Source organism: Pseudoliparis swirei, chromosome 5, assembly GCF_029220125.1.
Source record: "Pseudoliparis swirei isolate HS2019 ecotype Mariana Trench chromosome 5, NWPU_hadal_v1, whole genome shotgun sequence".
Classification (NCBI taxonomy): Eukaryota; Metazoa; Chordata; class Actinopteri; order Perciformes; family Liparidae; genus Pseudoliparis; species Pseudoliparis swirei.
In genome coordinates, this window is record NC_079392.1 from 23,035,242 (window position 1) to 23,044,812 (window position 9,571).

Genomic DNA, 9,571 nt, shown 5'->3' on the forward strand with positions numbered 1-9,571 from the left:
TGCCCGAGGGGCCAGGCCGGGGGAGAGGGATACATGAACACAAAAGGTGGAGGGAGGGACGGGATTTTCCCACTCTCGATTTACAGCCACCTGGACAAAATGGCCGCTTCAGTGGAAAAACTAGGCCTATATATATATATTATATACAAACATATATCTATATATATTATATATCTATATGTATTATATACAAATAGATATATATATGATATATCTATCTATATATATATATATATATATACATATATATCTATTATATATGGTTTACAATTAAATATTTATTTAACTTAAATATGTCTGTGTTATAAATAATTACTGGCATTTAATTATCTAGCCGAGCAGGGGAATTTACTTTAATGAATTCATACGCTGCCTGAGCCGGTCATATACAGTATATGTTGAACAGCATTCACACCTGCTACTTTCCTATTCCCAGGGAACAAATCAATTATTTAACATTTCATGGAGGCTCCCTGCACGGCTCTGGCTCCGCCAGCCGTCAGCTGCACAGACTTATGCGCCTATGCGGAGAAAAAGCAATGAAATACCATTTTGTACGTCTGCGTCTAATCAGAGGTCTGTGTCCTCGTGTCTCTCTCGGTTCCTCGGCTCCGCTGCCGCACCGTGGGCGTTCAAACGCCGCGTGCGAGGGCCCTGACCGTGGCAGGAAGCTGCTGGGGTTGTTCGTGTGGCGCAGTGATGTGTGCAGAGCTGGAGAGATATTCCACGTCCCCTTTGGGAGCCGATGACCCTCAACTCTAAAGGCTCGGGGGGCCGACCTCTCAAGTGCAGCGCCGACCTCTCGCTGCAACGCGACATTGACATTGACCCAGAAACATGCAGTCAGTTTGTGTGTGTGATTGAGTGTGTGAGTGTGTGTGTGTGTGTGTGAAGAAAAAAAAAGTGTGCAGTTCAGATTTCCGTCTGGAGGAATTAAACGTTTTTATTTGTCTTCCCTGCAGGCCTGACTGTGGCAGTGCGATGGGATGGACAGAACATCTTAACGTGTGTAAGACGGGTATCTCTGCTCTCTCAGGGTGTTAATCCTTCAGTAAAATAGATGTATTACTAATTGAGTTGAACAACTTCAGCAACAGAAAAGCGATAACACATCTCATTCATACAATCTGTCATACTCATTGAATGTGTTTATGTAACTCTGTGACGCTTCATTCTGGTCACATGACGTCTATTCTTCTGTCCATCCTGGAGAGGGGTCCTCCTCTGTTGCTCTCCTGAAGGTTTCTTCACTTTTTCCCCCCTGAAAGGGTTTTTTCTATTTTTTCGGAGTTTTTCCTGATCCCATGTGAGGTCAAAGGTCAGGGATGTCGTATGTGTGCAGATTGTAAAGCCCTGTCAGGCAAATTCGTAATTTGTGATATTGGGCTAAATTAAATTAACTGAAGTTAATTAAATGTAATCCTATTTTCATTGTAATTATTGGTTTTATATTCATTAAAATGCAGCTAAAGCTAATATTAGGCTTCCCGCGGGTGGGTTGAGTTGTTTTGTCCTTTACTCCGTCCTGCGACCTCCAGAGCCGCCGCGGACATGACGAAGGCCTCCAGTGACCCGCTAGAGAGCTGCACTCCATAGAAAGCCGTTCTCCGGCATCTGCATTGTGCGCGTGACTGAAGGAAGTCAGTTTGACGCCGCTCCACAGCACAGCTTGTATTCATTCAGACTCAAAAACAAGCCGCGATGTGACATGAGACAAGCTGTCGTCGAGCAGCTTTGCGGCAGCGAAGGACAGCAGTGTGTGTAGCGGTAGTTCCGTTAGCTATTAGCCAAACACGCCATCCGAAAACACAACAACACAAGTGTTTACGCCATTGTGGAGGCTGGGGCGTCGTTAGGCTCAGCTGTGTAGGGGTGTGGGGGAGTGGCTCAGGCAACAGGTGCAGGGAAGTGGCCTAATTGGCATCAGCTGCAGGGAATCAGCTGATTAGTGTCTCTGCCCTGTATGAGGTGGCGTCGGGATGGAGGCACAGTCTGCAGAGTCGCAATAAAAGATATTTTTCGAAATATCATCCATGTGTGCTCGTCCTTTGGTGCTTGATGGGGGCGGAAACACCGACAGGTAACAGCCACGAACCTGTTACAACCATGTTTCACGACTTAAAACACTGTCATTTAGGTGTTTTCATGTTTTACCTGGACGTCTATTTCTCTTCCTTCTCATTCGTGTAAAATCACAATCGCCGACTGCTTGTTTACTACTTTTCGTGTAATGCACCGCGAGAGGTCCGAACGCCACAGAGGTGCAGAAAGTAAGAAGTCCGTTTCATCGGCGTCGTGCATATTCCCAGCCGTTAACAGGCGTACCTTTCTAGTTCGGGCTGTGCTGATTTTGCAAAGCAGCCTGACATGATGTAAGAGGTCAGAAGCTGCTCGAGGCCCACCGCAATCTTTGGTTCCTGTTTGTGTAAACACTGTAAGAAAATAAAGTGTGTAATTGTACACACACACACACTGTCATGATCTGGAGTTTGTGTCTTGTTTTGAAGTCCTTGTGTCGTCTGTCTCCCTGTGATTGTCTGCCCTGTTCCTGATTGTTTCCTTCTGTGTGATTGCTGGCCCCGCCCTCATTGTGTCCACCTGTCTCGTTCCCCGTTGTCCAATCCTCTCACCTTGCCTGTGTATGTAAACCCTGTTCGTCTCATTCCCAGTGTGGCTTCGTACTGTTTGGTCCGCGTGTTTGTCGTCCTGTTCTGGTCTGGTCTGTGCTTTTCGTAATTAAATAGTTTGTGGAGTAATGTCGGCGTTTGGGTCCTCTCTTGCTGCGACAACCGTGACCACACATGACAGAACGAAGCCACCAATAATGGACCCAGCCTTCAAACCCCAGATTATGGACTCTGCAAGATCCAGTTTCTGCAGTTTCCGCTGCACGGTTCCTGCCTGGCCACCTTATGCTGATGTTTTTCGTGAGGAGATGTGGGAGTCCCTCCGGGCCCTGCAGTCAGTGTTGGCGGTTCCTGTCCCCGATGTTCCAGTCCCCGGAGTTCCATCACCGGTTCCAGTCCACGATGTTCCGGCTCCAGACCCTGAGGTTCCAGTCCCTGGAGTTCCATCACCGGTTCCAGTCCACGATGTTCCGGCTCCAGTCCCCGGTGTTCCGTCACCGGTTCCAGCCCACGATGTTCGGTTCCGCTTCCCGAGTTCCGCCGCCGCACCATTGCAAATCCATTTATATGACACAGTATTTCTGCAAAGCTGACGTTCATATGTGTCACTTATTGTGTCTTGTCGTCTCTTTTACTGAGACCAAATCACAGATCCAGCTAAAATATATATGTATATTGAATAAACCTTATAATATGTTTTACTAAAGACATTTTAAAATTCCATAATTTCCATCTAAACTGAGTACTCTAAACATGTGAACTCCTACATTGGTCTTTCGTCCATACCAACTTCTACTCACTCTTACAATAGCCCTACTTGCATGCCTTTCCACCTTAAGTTGCCCCTCACCCCACACCTGATTACTTCGGTTTGACGCCCATGACTCTGGTACCCTCCGTCTGATGAGTTCTCCCCCGCTTTTCACCTGCTCAGTAGGCAGCTACGTTCCTTCATGTTTTAGTTGACGTTTATCAGAATCCACCCTATACAGAAATCCATGAACAAATGTTAAGAAAGGGAGCACTGGACCAGATGGACTTGGTTTCACTGCCTCCCAGGTGGCATTGATGGAGGCATGGTGGAGATACTGTGCGTGGTGTTATTGTAAAGCTGTGCCAGAGCCACTAGCAGTGAAGGAGTATCCTCCACCACCTGGACAACGGTTCGAGAGGGTGGTGACTTCATGAAGGTTATTGTCTGACGCCTTTGAGCAGGGTTTGCACTTAGAAATGCGTAACCGTCAGAAACATTCATATCCTGTATTACAAAATATATACGTGACTCTTCCTCTTTCATTATGTTTCACAGGCTCTCCATGTGTGTCTTTTGAGGACATGGACGCGAGGCAGACGAATGAAAACACGGCACACGTCACATGACAACCCTGGCATAACATCCTGACCGCAGGCTGCAAATTATGCTCTCTTAGAAAAGCATCAGTGGAAGTTCAAGATGTGTAGGTGCCAAGCAATGTAAATTTGCCATCCGTGTCGCCTCTGAGTTTTGTCATGTAAGAGATCCTATCGCTAAGTTAAGAATGATGGGGAGGGTGAAGAGTCATCTTAAAACTTACATTTCTTTACACAGTGTTTCTGTTCTTGATAAATTCAAAATTCAATATCTTATGTTGGGTACGTCATGACAAATCTGGAATTCTAAGCAAATTAAAACATTTATTAGAGAGTTAAAAAGTGAGGTATTTACAGGAGTTAATTTTTGTTTCCCGTGAAATAAGAAAAAAGTGTAAATTTAATTTTATGTTTAGGTTAAATAAAAACATTTTGTTAGTTATTTTTAATTTTGAAGGAAAAGAAAAATTTTTAAAATTTTTGAAAAGTTGAAAATGAATTTAAACAATTTGGGAACGAGGGTGGGGAAGGAAATGGTGAAACAGTTCAGTTGTTACACGGCTTAATTTAAAACTTTTTTCCTATCTATGAGCTGACGGGTAGGAAAAGCTCTTCAGATTTAAAACTTGAATTTGAACATCAGGTCAGACAAAGGCAGATATAATTTGAGTTGTTTGAAGAATATTGTGCGACACTCTGGACGATGTAGAGTCTTATTGTTTCCTCACCTCCCAGGCCCTTTTTGTAATGGTGATTGGGCCAACGGAATGAAACCCCCTCCGAAGACTTAACGCACTCAAGGTGGCTCAAGGTCCAGGCTACCTTCCCAAAAGAGGACTTTCAAAATTTTTGAAATCCTTCCGGACGTAGCCGCCTCGTTTAAGCATCATGCCCAGGGCCTTCCCCGGGGGGCAGTGCTTCAAGATCCAAAGGCTTTGCCACCAGAGAAAGGCCTGGAGGTTGCAGGCCTTCGGCCCTTCACACCTGGCCAACTGAGGGAACCAGGGAGGACTCGTCTTCTGACGTGAAAGGGCCTTTGGTTGTGACAAGATGAGATGAACACGGCGACACAGTGGGGGCTGGAGAGGCATGGGGGTGTGCCATTAGAGCAGGGGAAGGGCAATGGTGACTTCTGGGCCCACTTACTCATCAGGGGGTCACCGGGCCGTCACTTCCTTGTTTGGGGCACTTCGGTTTTAAAAAGGGGGTCCCCTTTGGGGGCCCCCCTTACCCCTGCCCGGGATTAAGATCGACCGGGCCCATTCCCCGAGGGGGAAAACCCAGCCTCACCATGTTTCCCCGGCGAACCATTTTGGGTTTAAAAAGGGGAAAGGATAACCCCCTCCGAAAAAAAGGGGCCCTTGAACATGGGAAAATCATCTTAAGCCCGGGACCCTGGGAACTAAAATTTTTATATCTCCAAGATTGTTACCCAGGATCGGAACATTGGGGGGGGGAAAAACCCTTTAAAACATTCCCCTCGGCCCCATCTCTCGGGCCTTTTGGAAATTTAGTCCCTTTAAACAAAAAAAAACCCCCACCCCCCCACCACCCACACCCCCCAAATAAACTTTTAAACCAAAGTTTAAATTTTCCCCGGAAAAAAAAACAAGAAAACCAACCATTTTCCACTACATTTAAATCAATAATAAAATTGAAAAGAGAATAACTCGGGGTTTCAAACCCCAACCCCAATAAACCCCAAAATTTCTTTTCCTGGATAATTTTTGAAAGTCAGAATTGAAAGGGCCCCAGCTGGAAGAAAATTCTGTTAATTTTGTTTTCTCACCTTTTTTTTTTTATATAAAACCAATCGAAAAGACAACAAGGTTTTTCCAACCTTCTCCTTCCCTCTTTAAATTTTCACGCAAATACGACGGAATTCGAAAGAAAATACAATGAGGGGTTTAAACCCCAAAATTTTGTTTCCCAACCTCCTTCTTTTCTACCAAAAACTAATTAGGCTTAATTCCCCTTTTTTTAAATTCCCGTTTTTTAAGCCTTTTTTTCCTCCCCACTACCTTTTATTCCAAATTTTGGGGGTTTTGGCGGCCTACCCTTCCTCCTCCCACCTCCTATTTCTTTTCCCATTCCCCCCTTTTCCTTTTTCCCCTCCTCCTTCCTCGGTTTATCCCCTTTTTTGTTTTGGAAGGCCTTTTTTCCCCCCAACCCCGGGTTAATTAAACGTGGTGTTTTGGTGTTCAGGGTTTCCTTAGCCCCAAAAAGGTTTGGCCCCCTGTCGGGGAAAGGTCCCTCTTTGCCCGCTTTTTTTGGGTCACATTCCCATTTGGAATTAACAAATTTTAAACCCGGTTAAAAAATTATTGTGGTCCAACGGAAAATTAATAGGGTTTCTCGGTTGAATCATTTTAAACCTAATAAGGGGTAATCCTTTTTATAAAGAACCCCCCGTTAAACCCAAAACTAAACCCAAATAAAGGAAAAATTCCCCATACAAAGAGCCTTTTTAAAACCACATTCCCTCAAACCCTAAAAAAAATTTTTTTTCCCCCCCCATTATTTTGTCCCCCCCACCTTGGGGAAAACCAACTTGCGGCCAACCAGCGGCCCCAACCATTTTATTGACACAGTATTTCTGCAAAGCTGACGTTTCATATGCTCGTCATCTTATTTGTCTTGTTCGCCTTTTATACATCGAGACCAAATCACAAGATCCAGCTAAAATATATATGTATATGTGAATAAACCTTATCAAGTAGTTTTGACTAAAGACATTTTTAAAAAATTCATAATTTTTCATCTGAAATGCTGAGATCTAAACATAGTGAATCTCACATAGTACATGGCGTTACTACACAACTGTACCTACTCACAGTGCTTACATAAGTCTACTTGCATGCCTGAGTACCACAGTAAGTTGCCCCTCACACCCACACACTGGAGTATACTTTCCATTTGACAGATGACTCTGGAGCCCTCCAGTTGATAGACGGCCTTTTCAACCTGCACAGTAGGCAGCTACGTTGCCTTCATGTTTTATGTTTGACGTATTTATCAGAAATCCACCCCTTCAATACAGAAATCCATGAACAAATATTAAGAAAGAGGAGCAACTGGAACCCAGAGTGGACTTGGTTTCACTGCCTCCCTCCAGCGTGACGCATTGATGGAGGCATGGTGATGATTACTGTGCTGTGGTGTTATTGTAAAGCTGCTCCAGAGCCACTCAGCCAAGTAACAGAGTATCCTCCACCAACCTGGAAACGGTTCGGGAGGGAGGGGGGTGACATTCATGAAGGTTATTGTACAACGGCCTATTGCAGCACAGCGGTTTGCACTTAGAAATGCGATAACCAGTCAAAACATTCATATCCTGTATTAAAAAAATATATATATCGTGTATTTCCTCTTTTTTATGTTTCACGTGCTCTCCATTGTGTCTTTTGAGGACATGCGACGCAGACGGCAGACGAGATGAAAACACGGCACAGCGTCCATGTTCACCTGGATACGACACTCCTGCACCGCCTCGGGCTGCAAATGTATGCTCTCTTAGAAAAGCATCAGTGGAATGTTCAAGATGTGTGAGGGTGCCCGAAGCAAGTGTAAATCTTCCATCCAGGTCGCCTTCTGAGTCTTTTTTCATTGAAGAGATTCCTATCGCTTAAGTTAAGAATGATGGGGGAGGGGGGGGGGGGGGGGTGAAGAGTCATCTTAAAACTGTACATTTCTTTACACAGTGTTTCTGTTCTTCGATAAATTCAAAAAATCAATATACTTATGTTGGGACGTCCAGCTGGAGCCAGCGGACGACGGTGATGCCGGTATGAACGTTCAGATGAGGCCGTCACCTCAGTGCAGAGCTTAGTGAATATTTGAGGCCTTGCAAGTATTTCATTTCCAAACCTGATTGCATCCTTTTTGGTATTTTGGGACGATAGAAGCTGACGGACCTGGTTTACCCTGGAGTGGTGGTTTTTTTCAACCTTTTTTGGTTGTTGTCAGAAAGCCTCTTGAACACTCGTGAATATGAATGTGTTTATCTTTTTTTTGATATAAAACTCGATGTTTAATGGCAATACATATAGTTGTGGCTTCAATCCCATATAGGGCCCGCTTCTTCCGTCACTCGCCGTGAAATGAAATACAACCCCACCCGTCAACGGCCTATAACGGTTTCAACCACCTGGCGCAGCTCACCAGCCTCTCTCCAGTTTCACTGTAGAGAGAGCAGCTGCTGGTAGTGAGATGGTGGTTTGAAATGCACGTGTAGATATATGGATCTCTCCTAAATGAATGTAATACCAAGTCCATATGTCAAAAGCGTCTCTCTCTGATGGTTGAGTAAAGGCATTTTTGGGGAATATGAGAAAGTGAACTGGGCCGGTTAAGGAGAAAGTTAGTTCAACCTTCAGCTCTTTCGAGCTCATAGTTTTTTTTGCTTTCACGGACCCACACCTTCACTATTTTGTCTTCAGTGGAAAAGTAAAAAAGTAATCTCAAAAACAACTGTTAGTTACTTGACACACAGGGCCTTTCAGGAAGATGAAGATCTGTATTGAGGTGTTCCCCTGAAACACAACACATGCTATCTCTGCGTCTGTTGTATGATGCAACAGTTTGCTCACATTCTCACATTTGAATTCATGAGATGGTAATATGTCTTTGCTGCTCACAGGTGGTCAACATCATTGACTGCAGGTTTAAATAAATCAATACATTGTGGTGTGAATTTAGAAATAAGTAAAACGTTAATTCAAAGTAAAAGTATGTGGCGATGTCTTAGCAGTACGTAGTAGGGTACAATATGCACGCTCCTTGAGTTTACTTTTTTTTTTACAATTGATGTTGATTGCTTTTATCTTTGCACTATCCAACATCATAATATCCTGTTGCATGAAGATGATGGATACAACTTTACTGGCTAATTGTCAATCCAATTTTACGTGAACAGGTTTCCTTTGGAGACGAGCCTCATGTTGTGTTAACGTGTTCCCCAAGTAAAGAATGAAGTCACCGCAGTCTAGTGTTATGTTGTATTGGTTATCCCCAACGTTGAGTTATATAACCATAAATTCATCATTTTGTCAACCAATTTAAAGGGAATCAGACTTTATTGAGTGTTTGAGAGTTATGTGTGTGACAGTCAATGGGGTTCACGTTTTATAGATCTTTGTGCCTTCATCTTTATTTGCCAGTGTAAATATGATGGTCAAAAAGAAATGAATCAGTAATCAGGTTAAAGTGAACTTGATCTTGGGATTAAAACAATGATTAGGTTAGTACAAAGAAATGTGGATTCCTGTTTTCTTGGTTTATCCACAAAAGTTATTATCTGATCAGTTGAGAGCGAGGAAGCGGGAAATAATGTCAATAAATAAAAAATGAGCAACAAATTAAAATTAAAAATTCTATAATATGTATAGCTCTATTACCACGTTATACATTTCTACATTTCTATGTTATTATTTTAGAATATCTCATGAAATCCATTTAGTCCTATATGGACCCCCATACCGCCGGCATGTCTCTGCAGAGTATTGTTTACCACCTGAAAGAATGAGCGAGCTGCATTTTAAAGTATAGGGAACTCATCTCCCATTTTTCCCCCACAGGACCTGAATGCACCACAA